The sequence below is a fragment of the Leiobunum rupestre genome, chromosome 7 (genome assembly GCF_980474605.1).
Source record: "Leiobunum rupestre chromosome 7, qqLeiRupe1.1.hap1, whole genome shotgun sequence".
NCBI classification, from domain to species: domain Eukaryota; kingdom Metazoa; phylum Arthropoda; class Arachnida; order Opiliones; family Sclerosomatidae; genus Leiobunum; species Leiobunum rupestre.
Genome location: NC_143390.1, coordinates 14,734,465 through 14,756,698, shown reverse-complemented (window position 1 = coordinate 14,756,698; position 22,234 = coordinate 14,734,465).

Sequence of the window (22,234 nt, the reverse complement as noted above, 5' to 3'; positions counted from 1 at the left end):
TATATTGTTTCCTTTTTAGAAAAATTGACGGAGAACCCCGGTTTGCTCCCAAAAAAGCTTTTTTGTAAGTGTGCTATGTTAGATAAAAATATTTGGGAAATCTCAAAGACTGATTTCTGTTTCATATTTACTACTTCAACACAAGAATATTTTTATTTATGTATCATGGTATAATTTACCCCCGGTACGAGTGGGGGAAGTGTTAGGGAACCAACATAGGGCTTTGGAATTTTCAACACATTTTCTGAACAAAAGGTTTGTGTAGATAAAATAGCGGTCTTATTTGTGGCGTAGAGGAATTTGGGAAGTCGAAAACGTCGATTTTTTTGTGGGGCATAATCGTGTAGAACCTATTCTAGCAAGGGGTAAAACAGAAAAGAAACACAGTGACATAAGCCGACAACGCCACACTGACGCCTTCTTATCCCGCAGTTAAATTTAATTGAAGGGTCGACTAAAAAATAACGTTTTCCTTTTAAAGGTACGGAGGAACATTACCTTTTAAAGAGACATAGACAGTCGATTTTTATCGGTCGGAGCACCCATGTCCCGAAATTCGCGCTGATGGATACGTCGCTTTTTTAAAGTTGCGGATCCCTCCGGTAGGTGGCGCCTGAGCGAAAAAGTTGGGGTAACTCATCTGGGATCAAATAAGGATAATTAAATGGGCGGATGGGGGTGAAGAGGGGACCATCGAACGGGGAGGGGGCTGGGAGGTATCGGAGCGCCGTGGGTGTTATTGGGTGCGGGAGGGTGATGGAAAGGGAAGCTATCTGCAAAGGCGCGTTGCCCCTCGCGACAGCGTGGCCCCCTGGCGGCGTCAAGATAAATTTCCATCAACTGACATTAACTGATAAAAGAGAGCTTTTCGTAAATTCCTTCGCAAGCCACTATGCAAATATCTCATTCATCGTAGTAACGGTTTTCCCCTCAATTTCTACCCGCTCCTACAAGCGCCCACCGAAGACTTCATCAAGTACTCGTACGTCGATCGAGACCCGTCTGGAAGAGGATAAGCTCCGTTCATTGGCCAGAGGGTAAGCGCAATTTCACCTCGATACGCTTTAAGACATTATTGAGGTTAAGCGCGAAGCGTAGAGCTTCAGAACGCGGGGGTTTTACATTCAACTTGCCGGTTCAACTCGCTCGTCTATTTACGGTTTTTGCATTTCATTTTCTTCCATTAAACTAAAAGCTTTTTTTTTCAAGTGGTTCGTGACGATTATTCTTTCTGACCAAAGCCGTTTTTGCAATGTCAATTTAGTCAATTGTTACCTTAAGACCCGTATATACAGGGTGTTTTAGAAGACTGGCACAAATTTACAGGCGTGTTCTTTGGGTAACAGGGAGTGAGAAAGGTCTTAAGAAACGTTTTCTTAAACTGAACCGTATCCGAGTATTTGGCCGTCACAAATTGGCCTCCGAAACGTCGAAAAATGCGCGAATGTGCAGTTTCTTTAAATCCTTGGACCCAATTGTTTCCTTTCACTAAGCATTAGTTTCTTATCTTTTTCGATAAAAACAAAAATAATATGGAAAGTGCGTTATTAAAATGAAAGTAAGCTACGTGCAGAAATACGTTTTAACAATAACAAGGTGCTTCTGAGTGACTACGCCTATTAAAAAAAGGGAATTATTGAATTTCGTTTTTTTATTCTTCTAATGCCATAAGTAAGTACAAATTTAACACCTTGTGACGCGTTTTGGAAAGTATCTAGCTCATCTCCGTGTTTTTCCCCCCGAATGCTAGTACACTGCATGTAATTGACTTGTGTAATTAATGGTCTCATTAAATAGTCACCCACAAAATAATGTTTTTAGTATACAGGTTTAGTCTACAACACATGTTTTAATAGTTTTTTGGACGGGTACGATTCTCTAATTTGCAATAAATTGAGGGGCCTCAATAATTAAATTTACATTTCGTATCTTAACCCTGCTATGCTATGGCGTACGAATACTGAATGTGCCGATATGCATCTTATGTATGGACTCGCTCAGGGAAATGCGGTGGAAGCGCGGCGCTTGTCGAGGGGCTAACCACTTCCTCAAATTCTGTACACCGATTACAGCGAGTACAGCCTTTGTAAGTGTAAAATCTGTAACCGATTACTTAATAACTTTAGTACAGTCAAAGCTACAGGCTTGTACACCGTTTATGGATAGTGATCAGCCCCTCGGCGCTTTTATCTGGAGCACTTTGCACAAAACAGCTTCCAAATCTGTAATCGATTACTTAATAACTTTAGTACAGTCAAAGCTACAGGCTTGTACACCGATTATGGATAGTGATCAGCCCCTCGGCGCTTTTATCAGGAGCACTTTCCACAAAACAGCTTCCAAATCGACAAACGCTCACGGCGGTTGACAAATAAATACAACCCACGGGATCTGCTACTGCAGAACGAGACTTTCGAGAAGACATGGAGGAACAAGTACTCGCTATCTTCGAGGACGATCCTACGACAACTACGAGGCAAGTTGGATGTCAATTGTGAGTCGAATTTTATAAATTGGTTAAGTACGCTCCTAGTTTCTGACGAGGCTAATTTTCCAGTAACGGAATCTTCAATTTGCATAATCGTCATGAGTGGCAGCAAGAATATCCGCACGCGACTACCGTTAGGTCACATCAAGTGCAGCTTAGGTTTAACATGGGCTAAATAATGATAAATCCAGGACATGACTCTATGCGAAAACCCCGTCCAACAGCGCTTATACCCGACCACTATTGCCCCCTATTGGAAAAATGCGCGATCGCCGACCTACGTCATTTTGGGGCAAATTTTTTAAGGGCAGTTTTCAAAAATAATACACGTGGTCGTCGTAGTAAATATCCTGGAATATTTATTCACGGTTATCATATCTACGTGTGGTTATTAATGTAAGTACTTTTTTTACGTACTAGGTTCATAATTAGTATAATATATATAATTATATAATATTAAACATATACTTTCCTAGAATCGTTAACATTAATCTAAAAATGAGGGGCCAATATGGCAGGATTTTCGAATTACAACCGCCACTTATTTCCGAATTTCGACTTAGTCAACACAAGATGGCGTTCCGGAAACTGGAAATTTCTGCTTGATTTTGCTCCCATTTTTTTTATTTGCACCTTTTCCCCGCCTACTAAAATGGCCGCCCGTTACTTTTGGTGGACGACCGATTTAGTACGTATGAAGGTACCAGAGGCATGTCCTGGATTTATCATTATTTGGCCCATGGTTTTAACGTCTGTTTCGGAATTGTTTGTGATCATTTAATTGGGCCTTATTTTCTACCACCAAGACTAACTGGTGAGTCGTACTTAACTTTTCTACAAGACACTTTACCAGAGCTACTTGAAGCTGTAAGACAACGAATGTGGTTTATGCACGACGGAGCACCCCCTCCTTTTAGCCTTCGGGTTAGAGCTCATCTTGATGCCGAGTTTCCTCAGGAGTGGATTGATCGAGGCGGAACTGTTGCATGGCCAGTCAGATCTTCTGATTTGAACTCATTTGATTTCTATCTTTGGGGCCATATCAAGGACTTGGTATACAAGACTGAAGTTCGAGACGTTGAATACCTACGTGAACGCGTAATTGACGCCTGTGACACAATCCGAAACCCATTAGAAATTTTTCGTTGTGTTCGAGAATCTTTCCGAAGACGCGTGCAAGTTTTCCTAAACGCCAATGGGGGCTATTTCAAAAAACTTTTGTTGTTAGGTAACAGTACATGTGACAACTAAGAAACCCAGTGCCGGATTAAGGACTAGGCCTACTAGGCACAGGCCCCTACCAACAGAAGGCCCCCACCACTGATAAAATCAATGGATTTTTTACTAATACCAAGAATGTATTGAAGTTACTAAGAATATTGGACTACAGGATTCTTATTCCCATCCTCGCAGCCTTTGTAGCTTAAATTCGTCTGCTTTCCCATTCAAGTTTGCTATTTGGTATGACCTTGAATGCGCCTTAAATACAGATGAGCTTTCTCCACAAAAGCTGCGAGGATGATACCAGGGGTTAATGCTATGCTGAAATATTCTTAGTAACTTCAATACATTCTTGCTAATACGGCTTAAGAGAAAAACATATCAGGCTTGTTGCTTTATTATTTGAAAAATCATTATTTTCGTAACGTAAGCTCAGCTTCGGGACACGCGAGTTTGGCGTTTTTATGCTTTCCTTACATAGGCCCCCACCAAAATCTGCCAAGGACCCCTCCTTCAGTAAATCCGGTACTGGAGAAACTATATAACAAAAAAATAATTTTTTACTCTGTCTTTTGGTAATTTAAATCACCTGGTCATTATTTTAAATCGTAACGATATCACACTTCTAGATGCGGACGCGTAATAAGCTTTTGCTATTAAAATTTTTATTCACTTATCTCATAAGACGTTTTTACTCCTTGTTACTCAAAGAACACGAATTTCTACCCATACCCAACTTTTAGTTCTGGGGACATCTTGAAAAATTGGTACAGAAGACTGAAGTCCACAACATTGATGACCTACGACAACGCATTATTGATCGCTGATAAACTATTCGCGACCGAAACGGGTCTAGATGACTCAACGGTGCCGAACCGTATAAGGGGTCTAATAACCTTAAGCGTCTGCTTAAGTTTCTAACTTGCTAGCTTCCCCAGTGCGTTAAATTTGACCTCCGACGAGTAGTTCCGCCCGCCGCCGTTAGGAAGCGCAACCATAGTTTTCGGTCGCGAATTTGAAACACGCCTCGAATCTTCGGACGCGTTCAAGAATGATTTGCGTGTGCTTCGGGGGAACATTTTGTACATTTTTTGTAATTCAGTTAAATTTGTACTTATGGCATTTGAAGAAAAAAAACGAAATTTAATAAGTAACGTTCTTTCAATTGAAACTACTTGTTATTGTTCATTTCTACACGTAGAATACTTCTTTCAATTAATAACGAACTTTTGGTACTAGTGATCGTATTCTTATCTTTTTCGATTAGAAAACCAAATGCTTTGTAAAAGGAAACAATTGGGTCCAAGGAATAATAGAAACTGCACATTTGAGCGTTTTTCGACGTTTTGGAGGCCGATTTTTTAAGGCCAATTGCTCGGATACGGTTGAATTTACAAATACGTTCTAAGGACCTTTTTCACTTCTTGTTACCCAAAGAACACGACTGTAAATTTGTGCCAAACGTCTTTGAAACACCTGTATACAACAATATTGGGTGATTTCATTTTAAAAAATGTCCATGATGATCAATTTTCACTTAGAGCCAAATATTTAAATAAAATAGTTTTAACAACTTACATTTTAGATGCGTATTAATAACTAGTAATAACTTTCTTATTAAATATTAACTTTTTAAAACATTAATAACAAATGATCATAATTTTAATTGTGATCTAATTATTTGCAATTCATGATTTATTCATTTTTAGGTCACTATATAATAACTTTCAGATCATGATATAATCTTCTTAAGAATCACGATATAATTATCTTAAAATCACGATATAATCATTTTAAAATCACGATATAATCATCTTAAAAATCACGATATATTCATCTTAAGAATCACGATATAATCATCTTAAAATCACGATATAATCATCTTAAAATAACTTATTTCAAACACAATAGACTCATTTCAACCACGTTTTAATAAATTTATCATGATTTAATCTATGAAATCACGATTGAATCTATGAAATAACGATTTAATCTATGAAATCACGATTGAATCTATGAAATAACGATTTAATCTATGAAATCACGATTGAATCTATGAAATCACGATTGAATCTATGAAATCACGATTTAGTCTATGAAATCACGATTTAATCTATGAAATAACGATTTAATCTATGAAATCACGATTTAATCTATGAAATCACGATTTAATCTATGAAATCATGATTTAATCCATTTAATCACGATTTAATACATTTATTCAAGATTTAATCCATTTATTCACGATTTAATCCATTTATTCACGATTTAATCCATTTATTCACGATTTAATCCATTTAATCACGATTTAATTCATTTAATCCATTTAATCACGATTTAATTCATTTAATCCATTTATTCACGATTTAATCCATTTATTCACGATTTAATCCATTTATTCACGATTTAATCCATTTAATCACGATTTAATTCATTTAATCCATTTAATCACGATTTAATTCATTTAATCCATTTAATCACGATTTAATTCATTTAATCCATTTAATCACGATTTAATCCATTTAATCATGATTTGATCCATTTAATCACGATTTAATCCATTTAATCATGATTTGATCCATTTAATCACGAATTAATCAATTTAATCAATTAAATCCATTTAATCATGATTTGATCCATTTAATCACGAATTAATCAATTTAATCAATTAAATCCATTTAATCATGATTTGATCCATTTAATCACGAATTAATCAATTTAATCAATTAAATCCATTTAAATAATTAAATCCATTTAAGTAAATAAATCCATTTAATTCATTAAATCACGAATGTCCCAAAATTTAATTGAGAATGCGCACAATGAAAGCAGTTGGCAGAATTTGGGAATTGAAATATCAAATATGTGAAATGTTATTTTATATCTTCGGTTTCTTTGAAAAAACAATGTTTGATTGCCACCTCAGTATTTCAAACATTTTTACGACCTACAAACCGATTAATCGAAAGTACATAACACTTTAGCAAACACCGCCACTTAATTAAAACTTCGACTTTACCACCAATATTATTTCTCTCGGGGATTTTCTATTATATTTTCTAGCTCTCCCTCTAGCGCTTTTGCAAGAACATATTTAGATTACCGAGAACGTACGAGTTCACCATCGAAGAAAACACCTCCCACTTGTATCGCGACATCTAGTATCGGTCGTAAGAAAGATTTTTTTTACATTTCAGAAAACGTCTATAATTATTTACTTAAAACATAAATTCATTTATTAGTTTAGTTTAATAGAAGCGGAATTTAACGATTAAATACCAAACCAGTGGGGATCTAAGGAGTGGTGTGTGACCGAACTAGACTAGAGATCCTCAAATATTCCAACGGTTGTCTTGACAACAATTATTTATACGCCGCACCGTCTGTTTTCGAGGATATCTAGCTCGGCCACGCCACTAGTGGCGAAGGCTTGTTCTTAGATTAAATTAAATTATTAAATTATCATTTACTTGGTCCCGAGGTCGTTACAGTTTCAATAGAAATTGCGATTTCTAGACTGCGCAGGAATGTAATTATTTCTACTCAGAGATAATGATTATGTTGAGACGATTTTAAGCGTTGCTGTACGCTCTAACCGTACACTCCTTCCCCCTAACAACGATCAAATCAACCCGGTATTTCATTGGTTCCCTAAAACTGACGTCATCCTACGCGATTGAAGCATAAGTTTGTGACGTTTTTCATCCCCCCCCCTTTTCATTGCCGGATATTAATTCGTCCATGATGCTCGTGGATAGTCCTAACCAGGACTGGACATAAGACACTAGTCACGGCATTTGACTACTAAATGTAATTGGAATTTACTTAAATAATGGAGAATATGGCGTATCATAAATTCATCGATCCCATTTTATTTAAAAAAACACAACATGCTTGCAAATCTTGTAGATTTTCTATCTCAAATTAATGCGTCATTTGTTGATATTATCAATGGAAATATTTTTAACTAGTCAAAGACTAAGTCGTGAAGAAATTGTGATCAGCCAATGTCATGTAGCTCAAGTGATAATAAACGTCTACTTTAATTCTGACGGGTAAAGCCAAATGTTGGCTGTCCTTCTTGTTTTTATACCCCCCTTTTACCACCCACAGTCAGGGACTACTAAAATAAATTAAGATAGGAGGCTCACTAGTCAGGCTGACTACTAAAAAAAATATCCTTATGTCCAACCCTGGTCCTAACATAGTAATTATCTAGAGTTGTAAATTTTCCGGAAAATTTTCCAAATTTCGGAAAAAAAAAACATAAATTACTTTTTAAATGTTTCTAATGTTTTTATCTTTTTATCGATATAAAATGTCTAATATCAGTAAACATACTACAAAACATTAAAAGTGTTACATTGTTAAGGGGGAAGACTACAGTGGCCATTGTCTACTTTCGTGCTATTTCAAGCTGATCTCTTTTAATTTTGTATTTTAACTTATAAAATTAATATTTAATTGTATAAGAGCCTCTTGTTTAGTGACTAAAATAATTTTGACAATTTTAAATTTAAAAGTAATTACGTTTTAATTCGAACCCCCGGAGCTAAACAAGTTGGGCAAGTGCCCAAACTACCCTTTAATATTAGAATTATAAAAATTATTTTAAGCACCAGAGGAAGGTTCAGCTTAATAATAAAAATATAATTCAATAATGTAGTTATTAAAACAGAAACGTTCAGCTTGAACGAAAAAGAGGCTTTTACTGTATTCTTCCCCCTTAATGAGTTTAAACTAGGATAGAGGTTTAGTTTTACTTTTAGATTCGAAAAAATGAGGCGAAAATGCCGCTTTATTTAAATTTGCAAACAATATATTAGACTAATCATAGAATGAAAACATTTTTATTTTTTTCGGAAAAATACGGAAAAGCTTCTGGAAAAAAGGCCTCGGTCATTTTCCGGAATATTTAATACACTATAATTATCCCTAAGTATTGGTATAGTCCTTGTCGCTTTCGCGAACCGGTCACCTCGTACGTTCTCGCAAGCCTAAATGTGTTCATAGTATTTGGAACGGGCTGGTTTCTTTATTTTAGCGCGTCTGAAGGCGTCAATTTGAAGAAGGAGAAAAAAAGAAGAAAGTGAAATAAGTAAAAGAAAAGCGAAAGAGAAAGCTTGAAAAGTTTTCTTTCCGCGGGAGTCCCCAGCTTCGCCTCCGAACGTAATCGAACGCTAGTTGCGAGCGAATAAAGAGCTAGGAAAGAAATAAGGCTGGATAAAAGTTTTTACATTTCCCCCTTCGCTTCTGCCAGACTTGTTCCGAAAGGTTTTTTTGCCATTAAAAAAAATACCACCTTACTTTTATTGTAATTGGATAAAAAAATAGTCGCTATGGCAACCGGGTTCGTTTTCTTTTTTGGGTGGGTTGGACACGTGATTATCCTACCATTACTACGCGCGCTCGAAACAAAAGAGTTTTTTTTTCCAGGTTTTAAAGGAACTTATATTATCCTGGTTAAGGATTTTATCGTCCGGATCAATTTAAATTATGGTAGTCTCGTTCACCCTTTAGAATTTCTTTTCAATTTTTTCACCATTATGTTTGCTATTTTTTTATTAAGGTATCGACTGAGGGGTAAGAAAGCTTCTCATATTTAAATGGGATTTAATTATTTTTCTTGTACGATTTCGCTATAGATTTACGAGAATTGAGATTTCGTATCCGGTTTGCTTGTATTGAGATTTTGTATCCGGTTTTCTTGAAATGAGATTTTATATCCGATTTATGATAATTGGGATTTAGTACTCGATTATTGATATTTGAAATTTCATATACGGTTTTTGAGATTTTAGATTTTTTATCCGGTTTATGATAATTGGGATTTAATATTCGATTATCGATATTTGAAATTTTATATCCAGTTTTCGAGATTTTAGATTTTATATCCGGTTTATGATAATTGGGATTTAATACTCGATTATTGATATTTGAAATTTCATATACGGTTTTCGAGATTTTAGATTTTATATCCGGTTTATGATAATTGGGATTTAATATTCGATTATCGATATTTGAAATTTTATATCCGGTTTTCGAGATTTGATATTTCATATCCGATTTACGAGAATTTAAATTTGATATTCGGTTTTCGAGATTTGAGTTTTTATATTCGGTTTTCGAGATTTGAGTTTTTAAATTCGGTATTCGATAATTGAGATTTTGTATTCGGTTTTCGAGATTAGAATTTTACCACTGTTTTTCGATATTTGGGATTTCTTAACTGATTTTGTTAATTGTTTTATCGCATTTCAACATTTAATCCAAGATTTAGAGATTTACTGGGAAGTGTTTACATAGAATGACTTGGACCTAACGTCGTACCTTGGGTATTACTTAGCTTAGAAAAAATAATTTAGTTGATTAAGTTGTTTCCCAAATTTCTAAAATTTATTTTTGGTAAGTGTGTTAATGTCCACCCGACTTCTCTGTCTCGACGCGGGTGGTATAAAAGCATATTAATTATAATTAATATAATATAAAAGATAAAAGATACAATATAAATATTTTAATATAAAATATAAAAGATAATATATAATTATTTTAATATAAAATATAAAAGATACAATATAATTATTTTAATATAAAATATAAAAGGTACAATATAATTATTTTAATATAAAATATAAAAGATACAATATAAATATTTTAATATAAAATATAAAAGATACAATATAATTATTTTAATATAAAATATAAAAGATACAATATAATTATTTTAATATAAAATATAAAAGATACAATATAATTATTTTAATATAAAATATAAAAGATACAATATAATTATTTTAATATAAAATATAATTATTTTAATATAAAATATAATAATTTCAATCTTAAAATATATAATATGAAATATAATTATTTTAATATTAATATAAAATATAAAATACAATATAATAATTTCAATCTTAATATATAATATGAAATATAATTATTTTAATATTAATATAAACTATAAAATACAAAATACAATATAAAATATAAAATACAAAATACAATATAATAATTTCAATCTTAGTATAAAAATATGAAATATAATTATTTTAATATTAATATTAATATTAATATTATTATTAATATTAATATTAATATTAATATAAAATATAAAATACAATATGATAAGTTCAATATTAATATTAATGTATGAAATGAAATGAATTTATTTACAGTGAACTACAACATAACAAAACGACCAACAAGGTACAACACTACAACTTACAAGAAATAAGAAACATATAGACAAATTGACAATCGAACATGTTTAAGTAATTTTCATAATAGCGGTATATTTACAGGAAAATAATTAAATTTGGTTACAATAGGTATTAAATGTGTTTTGCATACGTCGAAGGGGTGAATGATTAGATTTACCGCTTAAAGTGTACATATGGCGGGTTTTGTAATTGGGAACAAAAAAATTAAACAAGATAATAGGTCAGAGTGACTGGAGGTACGAAGGAGGTTCCATAAAAATGAAATCTCTCTCTTAGCGCAGTATAATCGGATAGTATCAATGCCCAAGCCCCTCAGTAAAAATCAAAAATGTAAGGCGGTTTATTGAGGAAGTGAGTGTGCGCCAGTTCTATAAACTTCTTTTGAACATTTTCGACTTTGTTAAAAAGAGAAGTAGCACATCCTCCCCAAGAAATCATGTCGTAGCTAAGCTTAGACCTGACTAGGCTCAAATAAAGAGTTTTAAATGAATTTTACAGAATTCAGAGTTTTCGCCAGTCTTAAGCCCCATTTTCATGCTCGCTGGTAGCGGGTAAAAATCGACAAAATCCGCTTCCGCTACACACTTTTTCACTTTCCGCGTCGATCTGTTTCAAACAGATATTTTAGCTTTATTTTCGCGCTTGCGAGTGGCGGATGCGAATTTTGATGATTTTTATCCGCTACCAGCGAGCATGAAAATGGGGCTGTAGAGTTCCAAATAACAGGCGTCGTGAACGACCAACTACATTTGCCACTTGTTCCTTGAAGTAGAGACCCGAGTCTAGAATTATACCCAGGTCTTTCAATTTGGTGGTACGTGGAACAATGTCATCATTTATCACGTAATTGCGCATGATAGGGTGGGCTTTTCTAGTAAAAGAGATGGCTAGACTTTTGGTTTAATTTATTAGTAGGTGGTTCGCGGTGCACCAATTTGCAACCCTCGTGATATCGTCTTGTAGCACTCTGCAGTCGTTTTTTTCAAGAATGGTATGGTAGATCTTATTATCATCAGCAAATTGCTTGATGTTACTCTTTGTATATGGTATATAAAAGGGGCCGAGGGAGCTACCCTGGGGCACTCCACGAGTCGTGGGATACGAAACATCAGTTAGGTAACCATTACATTTGTAAAAATTAGTTCGGTTGGTAAGATAATCCGCTACCCGATTCAGAGCCTGCGCCAGCAAGACCATATAGTTGAAGTTTAGTGACTAGAAGACCGTGCGAAACCCTGTCAAATGCTTTAGATAAGTCAATGGACACGACGTCGACTTGAGAACGGCTTAAAACATCTTCGAGAAACGATACATGGTTAGTTTCAACTGATCTTGACTTAAGAAAACCGCGTTGTGCGTTTACGAAGTGTGGTTTGAACCAGTTGTAGATAATAGAATGGATGAGTGAGTCGATGACTTTGGCGAAGCTACAGAGCAATGAGATAGGTCTATAGTTTTTAACGTCACCAGCAAAGCCAGATTTGAAAATAGGTGATACTACCACAATTTTCCATAGAGACGGAAAGATTCCGGTGGATAGTGAGTGATTGAAAATGTGTTTTAGTAGTGGTTCGAGTATTTCGGAACAACCTTTGATAATAAAAACTGGTATATTGTCAATTCCCGTGGATTGAGTAAGTTTAAGTTTCTTTATGATGATTCTAATGTTCACTTCTCCCACGATGATGCCAGAGAGCGTAGTAGTGTTCGGGTTGATATTTTCAATATCGTAGTCGCCTGTATTCTCGAGCGTATCAGTAGCAATGTTTTTGAAGTGATCAGAAAATTCCATTCCCAAAAGTTGTGGATCCGAGGCAAGGGTAGAGTTTATTTTTAAAGAGCTTGGGGATGACTGGTTCTTGATATACGCATTCACGAAGTTCCACACAGGTGTTTGCGATTAGCGATTGATTTACTGTAGGTGATATGAGCATGTTGTTTTCTGTCACGAGATAACAGAATTTTTACATCTTTCCGCAAACACTCATATTTTTCACGGTCAGAGAGTACACCGAACCGTTTGAATTTCCGGTGGTAGCAACTTTTTCTTTTTAACGCTTGAATAAGTTCCTTTGAATACCAAAAGGGATAAATGGATTTCTTAACAGGGGACGCCTTTGTAATGTGTTTGGACATTGCATCCTGTACTTTGGAAGTAATGATGTCGACGCATTGGTTAACATAACTTGATAGGTATAGAGAGGACCAATCAGCAGGAGCTAATTCAGCATAAAGCTTCTCGTAATTCCCTAGCTTGAAGTTGTATTTTTGGTCTGGTGGTGTAGATTGACTTTGACTACCAGCGTGATATGTTAGCGTAAAAGTCGGATGTCAATGGGAGCCAGTGGATTCTAGTCTTCCGCAATTGTAACTAGATTGTTGTTGACTAGAACTAAATCTAAGACATTCCCTTTTTCGATAGGAAAGGAATTCAACTCTGACAGATTATAGTCTGCGCAAAAGTCTATTGCCGCCTGCGCCTTTGTTGACCAGTTGACACCTGGAACGTTAAAATCGCCAAGAAGGACAAGATTGGCTTGAAGATTGACGAGTTTTTTGGTTAATAAAGAAAGTGTTTCTATAACAGTAGCTGGGTTAAGCTTAGGTGTGAAGTATAAATTGCCAATCATTATCCGTGGTGATCTGCACAAAAACACACTCGTCTATCACCTCTAAGTCAGTGCGTCGTAGAACAGAAAATGTATTTTTTAAACTAATAAGAACGCCGCCTCCCATCGTAAAACTCTCAGAAATAGAGCGTTTGTCCGAGCGAAAGGTATTATAAGAATTTGGGATAAATTCTGAAGTATAGTGAGTTTCATTTAGCCCGGTTTCAGTTAAACCAATAATTTGAGGATCGTTAAATAAAATATTCGCGTAGAGGTCGTCGAGTTTTGTGCGCCAACCTCTCACGTTTTGATAAAATATTTCAGGATATTTATTAGGTAATTTAAATGGATGGTCCATGGCTGGGTGAAGAGGAAGATGGTGTGCTTAAAGGCGTCTTGAACGAGGAATTATTGCTGGTGTTAGTCACTTGGGTATGCCTTTTACCTAACTGAGGAGTCTCGTGTTTCCTGTCAGCGTGCAGTGCACCGATGCAAGTATTGAGAAGACAATCAACTGGCCAAGTGTTGATATCCATTAAAACTCCAAATTCGGAGTCGTCAGTTGAGACATAGAAAGACGAGTAGCTTGGGTAACGAGTCTTGAGTCTCACGCGTACGACAGTTTTAAGCCCATTCTCCTCCACGAGGAGGGCTGTTGACGATAATGATGGGTCCAATCTGGTAACAAACACCGCTTTTCGGCGCAGTTTGATAGCTTTTAATGAGGTGGTGGTATAATATGAAATATAATTAATTTAGTATTAATATTAATATTAATATAAAATACAATTTAATAATTTCCATATTAATATTAATATTAATATATGATATGAAATATAATTATTTAAATATAAAGATAAAATACAATATAATAATTTCTATATTCGTATTAATATTCATATTAATATATAATATGAAATATAATTATTTTAATATAAAAGATAAAATACAATATAATAATTTCAATATTAATATTAATATATAATATGAAATATAATTTTTTAATATAAAAGATAAAATACAATATAATAATTTCAATAATAATATTAATATATAATTATTTTAATATAAAAGATAAAATACAATATAATAATTTCAATATTAATATTAATATTAATATATAATATATAATATATAATATATAATATATAATATATAATATATAATATATAATATATAATATATAATATATAATATATAATATATAATATATAATATATAATATATAATATATAATATATAATATATAATATATAATATATAATATATAATATATAATATATAATATATAATATATAATATATAATATATAATATATAATATATAATATGAAATATAATTATTTTAATATAAAATATGAAATACAATATAATAATTTCAATATTAATATTAATATATAATATGAAATATAATTATTTTAATTTAAAATATAAAATACAATATAATAATTTCAATATCAATATATAATATAAAATATAATTATTTTAGAGAAAATTTTAGAATTGATTAAGTTTTGGGTGTGTGCGCAAATTTTGATTTAACACATTTAGTGTTTTTAAAGTCTTTTCAAACGAATCCCACTTGCGTGGTAAACCTCTATCGGATCATATTCTCTAAACTTGGTCCAGAAAAGTTAGCGGACGAAAAAGTAAACACCTATTCAAAAACCTAAATCCCAAAATAATTAGGGTGGGTAGGGGCAGGGCAGGGTAGGGCAGAGTTTGGGAGTTTGGGGGTCGGTCTTGATTGACGGCAGGTATTAAATCTTATTGTCTTTAGTTAAATCGTGGATAAAAAGGGGGGCGAGGCGAGGGCCACCTGGATGGAAGGTGGATTAGAGCAGGTGTCCAATTTCATGGTCTTTTAAATAGTGGTAATCCGATTACGGGCGCAGGCCATTCATAATAATATCTAGGCCCGAGAGAGAGAGGAACAGAGAAGCGTTGCCGAGTTCATCGATAATGCTAAAGAGGCTCCAATCATCGGGCCGCTCTTGGCGTCTCGCGTAGTGCCACGAGTGAAATGAGCAAAGCCGCTCGCTTCACGGATTAGTCGTTGCGACGAGGAAAATAACGAAGGAAAAAAAGAACCCGGGTTTAAGCGGAAAGCGAGGCGGGAAGCGACAGAGCGGGTGCGAACTGTATCCTCGGAAATGGCGGGTTTGACGTCCGTTCGCCCGATATACTGGAAATCGCTAAAGCTCTCTAGCGAGAGGCAAATTATGAAATTTCCAAATTAATTGAGCTAGGCTGGTAGCGCCGCCTAGCGATCAATCCCGGCGAAAATAGGAGGCGCCCCGAATCGGCCAGGAAAATGCCCTAACTACGGATTATGAGCGTCTTATCGGGAAATTACGAATTCGTAATACCTTTTTTCGCCTAATTATTCACCGATATAAACACGGGTGATATTTGTAAAATGCAATATTTATGGAAATTATTTTCGGGAGAGTAGTCTGACATTGTAGCTAATCACGGAAAATCAATGGAACTCACGGTAAATTATTGTTAAAGCACTGGAAATCACCCAATTGGCTTAAGCGTTTATAAAAAAAACCCCGGGTAAAGCCTTTGAATTGTACTAATTTTTAATTATTGCTTAAATATGGTAAAAATAGTAATAGTATTTGAATTTTTGAAAAATAGTAATAGTATTGGCAATTTTGAAAAATAGTAATAGTATTTGAAATTTTGAAAAACAGTAATAGTATTGGCATCTTTGAAAAATAGTAATAGTATTTGAAATTTTGAAAAATAGTAATAGTATTGGCAATTTTGAAAAATAGTAATAGTATTTGAAATTTTGAAAAACAGTAATAGTATTGGCATCTTTGAAAAATAGTAATAGTATTTGAAATTTTGAAAAATAGTAATAGCTTTGGAAAAATGGGAAAATAGTAATAGTATTGGCATTTTTGAAAAATAGTAATATATTTGAATTTTTTAAAAATAGTAATAGCTTTGGAAAAATGGGAAAATAGTAATAGTATTTGAAAAATGGAAAAATAGTAATAGTATTTGAATTTTTGAAAAATAGTAATAGTATTTGAATTTTTGAAAAATAGTAATAGTATTTGAATTTTTGAAAAATAGTAATAGTATTTGAATTTTTGAAAAATAGTAATAGTATTTGAATTTTTGAAAAATAGTAATAGTTCTTTGAATTTTTGAAAAATAGTAATAGCTTTGGAAAAATGGGAAAATAGTAATAGTATTTTAAAAATGGGAAAATAGTAATAGTATTTGAAAAATGGGAAAATAGTAATAGTATTTGAAAAATGGGAAAATAGTAATAGTATTTGAAAAATGGGAAAAATAGTAAAAGTATTTAAAAAATGGGGAAAATAGTAATAGTATTTGAAAAATGGGGAAAATAGTAATAGTATTGGAAAAATGGGAAAATAGTAATAGTATTTGAAAAATTGGGAAAATAGTAAGTATTTGAAAAATTGGGAAAATAGTAAAAGTATTTGAAAAATGGGAAAAAAGAGCAAAAATATTTCAAAAATGGGAAAAATAGTAAAAATATTTGAAAAATGGGAAAAAGAGTAATAGTATTTGAAAAATGGGGAAAATAGTAATAGTATTTGAAAAATGGGGAAAACAGTAATAGTATTTGAAAAATGGGGAAAATAGTAATAGTATTTGAAAAATGGGGAAAATAGTAATAGTATTTGAAAAATGGGGAAAATAGTAATAGTATTTGAAAAATGGGAAAATAGTAATAGTATTTGAAAAATGGGGAAAATAGTAATAGTATTTGAAAAATGGGGAAAATAGTAATAGTATTTGAAAAAATATATATAATAGTTAAAATAGAAAATATTTTAATCAATTTCCTAATTTTGTAAACAAATAAATAAAAAGGAACTAGATTTGGAGGAAATGGGAGAAATATGAAATATGTGGGACAATATTTGTTCGGTTTTTGGTGGTGTTCCGGAAACGCAGAATGGGATTAGAAATGGAATAGAGGATATACGGACGTAAAAACGCTTCCGTTTGGGAGTGTAAGCCATCATTCCGGCTTATAACTTAATATCTGCCCTTACAATCGCAAATGCCGCTTCTTTCTATTAATCGAATAAGTATCAAACATACACATGTATATTATAAACAAGTTCGGCAACACTAAAATAGGTGGTTCGGCTTTTCAGGGGCTTTTCACAAATAACGTTACTTAAAACTAGACTTTTTGGGCATACCTTCCCCTAAAATTACTCTGACCTTCCTCAATTATTTTAGCACCGCAAACCCTAAAATTTATCAAAATATTTCAGTATTAAGGCAATTCATGTATGGTTTTACCTAATCAAATTGTGTTTTAATATTGAGTAATTTATAAGGCTTACTTAAGGCCTTTTCACACGAGCCAACTTTTTGACCCAACTAGATGAGTCAACTTGAGTTGAGTCAACTAGTTGGTTCGTGTGAATAAAAGTTTGATGAGTTAATCCACCAAAAAAGTACGCGAGAAAAAAATGGTTCACTGATCCATTTTTGCTGACTCAGCATTTTGTTTTGAAAAGTTGGCTCGTGTGAAAAGGTTTTAGTTGTTGTAAGTCCAATATGCCAATTACCTTGCTTATAAAAGTCAGCAAAGCTACATATAACAAGCGAATAATATTACCAGCTTAGGGAATTGGGTACTTCTCGTACGATGAATATTATATACTTCTGCTTAAACTATTTGTTCATGAATAGAAACACCAGTTTAAGTAAATATACAGAATAAAGTGAATATTACCATTTTCAAGCTAAAGAAATTGCGATAGAACTGATTTAAGTGGTTCTTATACTGCGTGTTATAAAGCGTACATGGTTGAAATTGAAATGCGACTAAACTTTTTATAATTAAAGCAAATGAGAGGAATTTCCTATAAAACGGAGTACACGAAGACGAAATTGTTTGCTTTAGACCATACTCACCATATTTCTTAACTCACGTTTTAGTATCGTTCAATCACGTTTTTTGTCGTCGCGTACCCTGATTTTTTGAAACTGTATAAAATGTATACAAATTATATTTGTCGTTAGCCGTTGAAAGCGCGGGAAAAAAATAAAACGTTTAGGTTGTTCTGAAGTTTTGCTTCAAATAAAGCTCTAATCCATCTAATGTAAAATGTGACGTTTAATGTTTACGACCGTCGGCGGAAATATTGAAGATTATGCCACTTTTTGCTATTCCAATCGTTAACGAAAGAAAATTATCGTTAACTCTATTGAACTTATTTTAACTAACGATAATCTGTTGTCATTAAGACATGAACAATCACAGTAGAAAACCACAATATGGGACACATACGCTTACGACTGTCGTTGGAAAAAAATTACGTAGAATCGAAGATTATGGCACGTTTCGTTATATCAATCGTTAAGAATTAACGATAGAAAATTATCGTTAACTCCATTGAAACTATTTGAAATTGCAATTAACTGTTTTGACCCAAACATTTACGACTGTCGCCGGAACAAGACTTGGATAGTGTTAAAGAGTATACCAATCGTTAAGAATTAACGAAAGAAAATTATCGTTAACTCCATTGAAATTATTTGAAATTGCAATTAACTGTTTTCGTTTTGACCCAAGCATTTACGACTGTCACCGGAACAAGACTTGGGTAGTGTTAAAGATTATACCAATCGTTAAGAATTAACGTAAAAAAATTGGTTAGTTCCATTGAAATTACATAAGCTATTAGCTAACGATAAACAGTTTTCGTAAAGGCATTAGAGGTGATAGTAGACTAACGACGATACAAGATAGGAACGTATCTATTAAATTGATATCTTTGTCGGTCGAAACGAAGCGTAGGAAGAGGGAAAGGATCAAAGCATATCTCCGGACTACTATCAAATATTTTCGGTCGAAATAAAAAAAGCGTGGGGGCTAAAAAAAGTAAACGAGAAAGAAGTCAAAAGGGAGTCCTACGCGGCAAACTCGGGGTTCTCCAAAGATCTGATATTTTTTCATTTATCATAACCGCTCCAGAAATCTAAGGCGATAGAGGACAGCCTGAACTCGCAGTCACGTCATGGTTGGGGCGCCATAGCTGGCACCCTACCGTCTCATCCTCGACGCCACTGTCAATAAATAGCGATACATCAGATCTATGAAACGCGCCGAGATGGGAGAAGGGAGGGGGTATCGCTGACTACTCTGGCTACCCTCCCCAGCGTAGTTTTCATTTCCGGTAGATTACAGGTGTCCGGGGCGTCGCTTTTTCATTGATCCGGTCGCGAACTCTCCTTCCCTCCCACCTTCCACTCTTCCATCTTCCATCTCTTCATTCCCCCCCCCCTCCGGAAAGATAACCCCAAGAACGTATTTAGCTAAAAGAGAACACTCGAGTTCATTTTTCACGCCCATGCATTTGTCATCCCTCAAACAGAAACTCTACTTTATTATCAATTGTATCACTCCATCTAGTATCGCCGAGTAATTCGATGATCTACTACCTAACCTCGACTCTCAAACGGAAACCTTCCATTTGATCAATTCAGTAGCGCCATCTAGTATCGGTTGGTGTAAGAACTTTTTATTTTATCTTTCAAGAAAATGTGTGTATTTAAAGAAAGTGTCGGCTTGACGTGTATTAGCTCTTTTTTCAACATAGATCGCTAGCGTCGAAATAAAACAAGATGCTTAAGCTACATTTTACTCAAAAGGCGGGACACCAAAGTATTCCTCGCGTAGATTGGCTCGTTTTTAAATTTGACAATAACTTAAATTATAGTAATTTTTAACAATATATTTTATATGGGATATATAACTAAGGTTAAAGTCCACTAAGAAGAGTATAAGACGTCTAATTATAAAAATTATAAATGGTTCTCTGACGACGTTGTTTCACTATTTAGAATTCTATGTTCCTTTGTCATTACTAGATGGCACCACGCTCTTTAGTAAAGTCATTCGAATAGATTCGTTGCCGTCTCTAATAACAAGGGCATTATCATTATACAGGTGGCAATGATAGAGCCGACAGTTGCTTTAAAGTGTGTATATTATATGGCGCTACATTTACTATACAATTTGCGTTCTTCAGTCTGGCCTATGTTGTACTTTTTGCTTTTGTAAACGGCTCGACTCGTAAGTTCTCAGTTGCCTAAAAACGTTCTGGATATCGAGAGATGAAATCAGCATTCTTGATCCTTGAGTCTCCACTCTAAAAAACGTTCTATTATTTTTTATAGCCTAGAAATATTTAAATATATTAGAATTTTTAATAGAAAAATGGCATAATCTGTATATGTTTTCAGTGGTTAGAGAAAAATTACCCAAATCGGTATTGATTCTATATAAATTTGGGTAATTGTTTTTGTAGGATTTCGATTAGCTTTTTATAGAATTTTATATAATATAGAAAAAATATCATAATATCTGTGAATTTTCAATGGCTCTATAATTTTTTATTTCTATAGATTCTACAGAAATTTCGTAATTTTTTCTATAGGATTCTGATTAGCCTTCCATAGATTTCTATATAGTACAGAAAAATCTCATAATATAAAAAAAATTATCACCTAAGGCATCAAGCTACTTTTAAAGCCATTAATTCAAGTGGTCGGGTTACAATGCGTAGGCGGGTGGTAGCAAGCCCTACATGCCACACGAGCCAACAGCTCCCTACACTAACTGTTAACGTTAACCTCTACAAGTTTTTATGGAAGGGGAAACCGAAGAACTCGGGGGAAAACCCCTTATACCAGTGGGGAGAGAACTTGCAAACTCAACGCAGAAGGAGTAGTTCCGAGTTTTCACCCAGTGCCACAAGTTGGGATCGCACCCGGCTCCTCTTGCTGCGAGGCGAAAGCGCTAACCACTCCGCCACACCACCTTGATTTCAATGGCTATAGAAAATTACCCAAATAACTATGACTTCTTTAGAAATTTGTGTAATTTTTTCTTTAGAGTTAGCTTTCTAAAGAATATTAAATTGTACAGAAAAATCTAGTAATCTCTGTGTATTCAATGGCTATAAATTTCTTTTGATTCTATAGACATTTCGGGCTTATTTCTATAGGATTTCGAATAGCTTTCTATAGAATATTATATTGTATGGGAAAAATCTCATAATCTCTGTTTTCAATGGATATAGAAAATTACACTAATTTCTATGAATTCTATCGAAATATATGTAATTTTTTCGATAGTAATCTGATTAGCCTTTGATATAGTTTTATACTGTATAGAAAAAAATCATATAATCTCTATGTATTTTAAATGCCTATTAAAAATCCAAATTTCTATGGATTTCATAGAAATTTGTGTCATTGGTTTTCGATAGGATTCCAATTACACTTCTATAGAAATTTAAACTGTATAAAAACAATTCCATAATTTCTGTGATTGCAATGGCTATAGAAAATTACCAACATTTCTGCTGATTCTAGAGAAATTTCGTAATTATAGGGTTTCGAATAGCCTTCTGTATAGTTTTATATTCTATAAAACATCACATAATCTCTGTACTTTCAATGGCTATGGAAAATTACCCAATTTTCTATGAATTCTATAGAAATAGCGTTCGAAAGAACTTGATAGAAAATGTTTGTAAGGGCTCCTTTATCTCTGTTCTGCAAATTTTCATCTTCTCTGGAGCGCGGGACAGCGCTGTACTGGAAAGCGAGCAGCCAAGGTTGGTTTGGAGAACGAAACAAATTAGAGAGATGCCGACGATATATAATCCA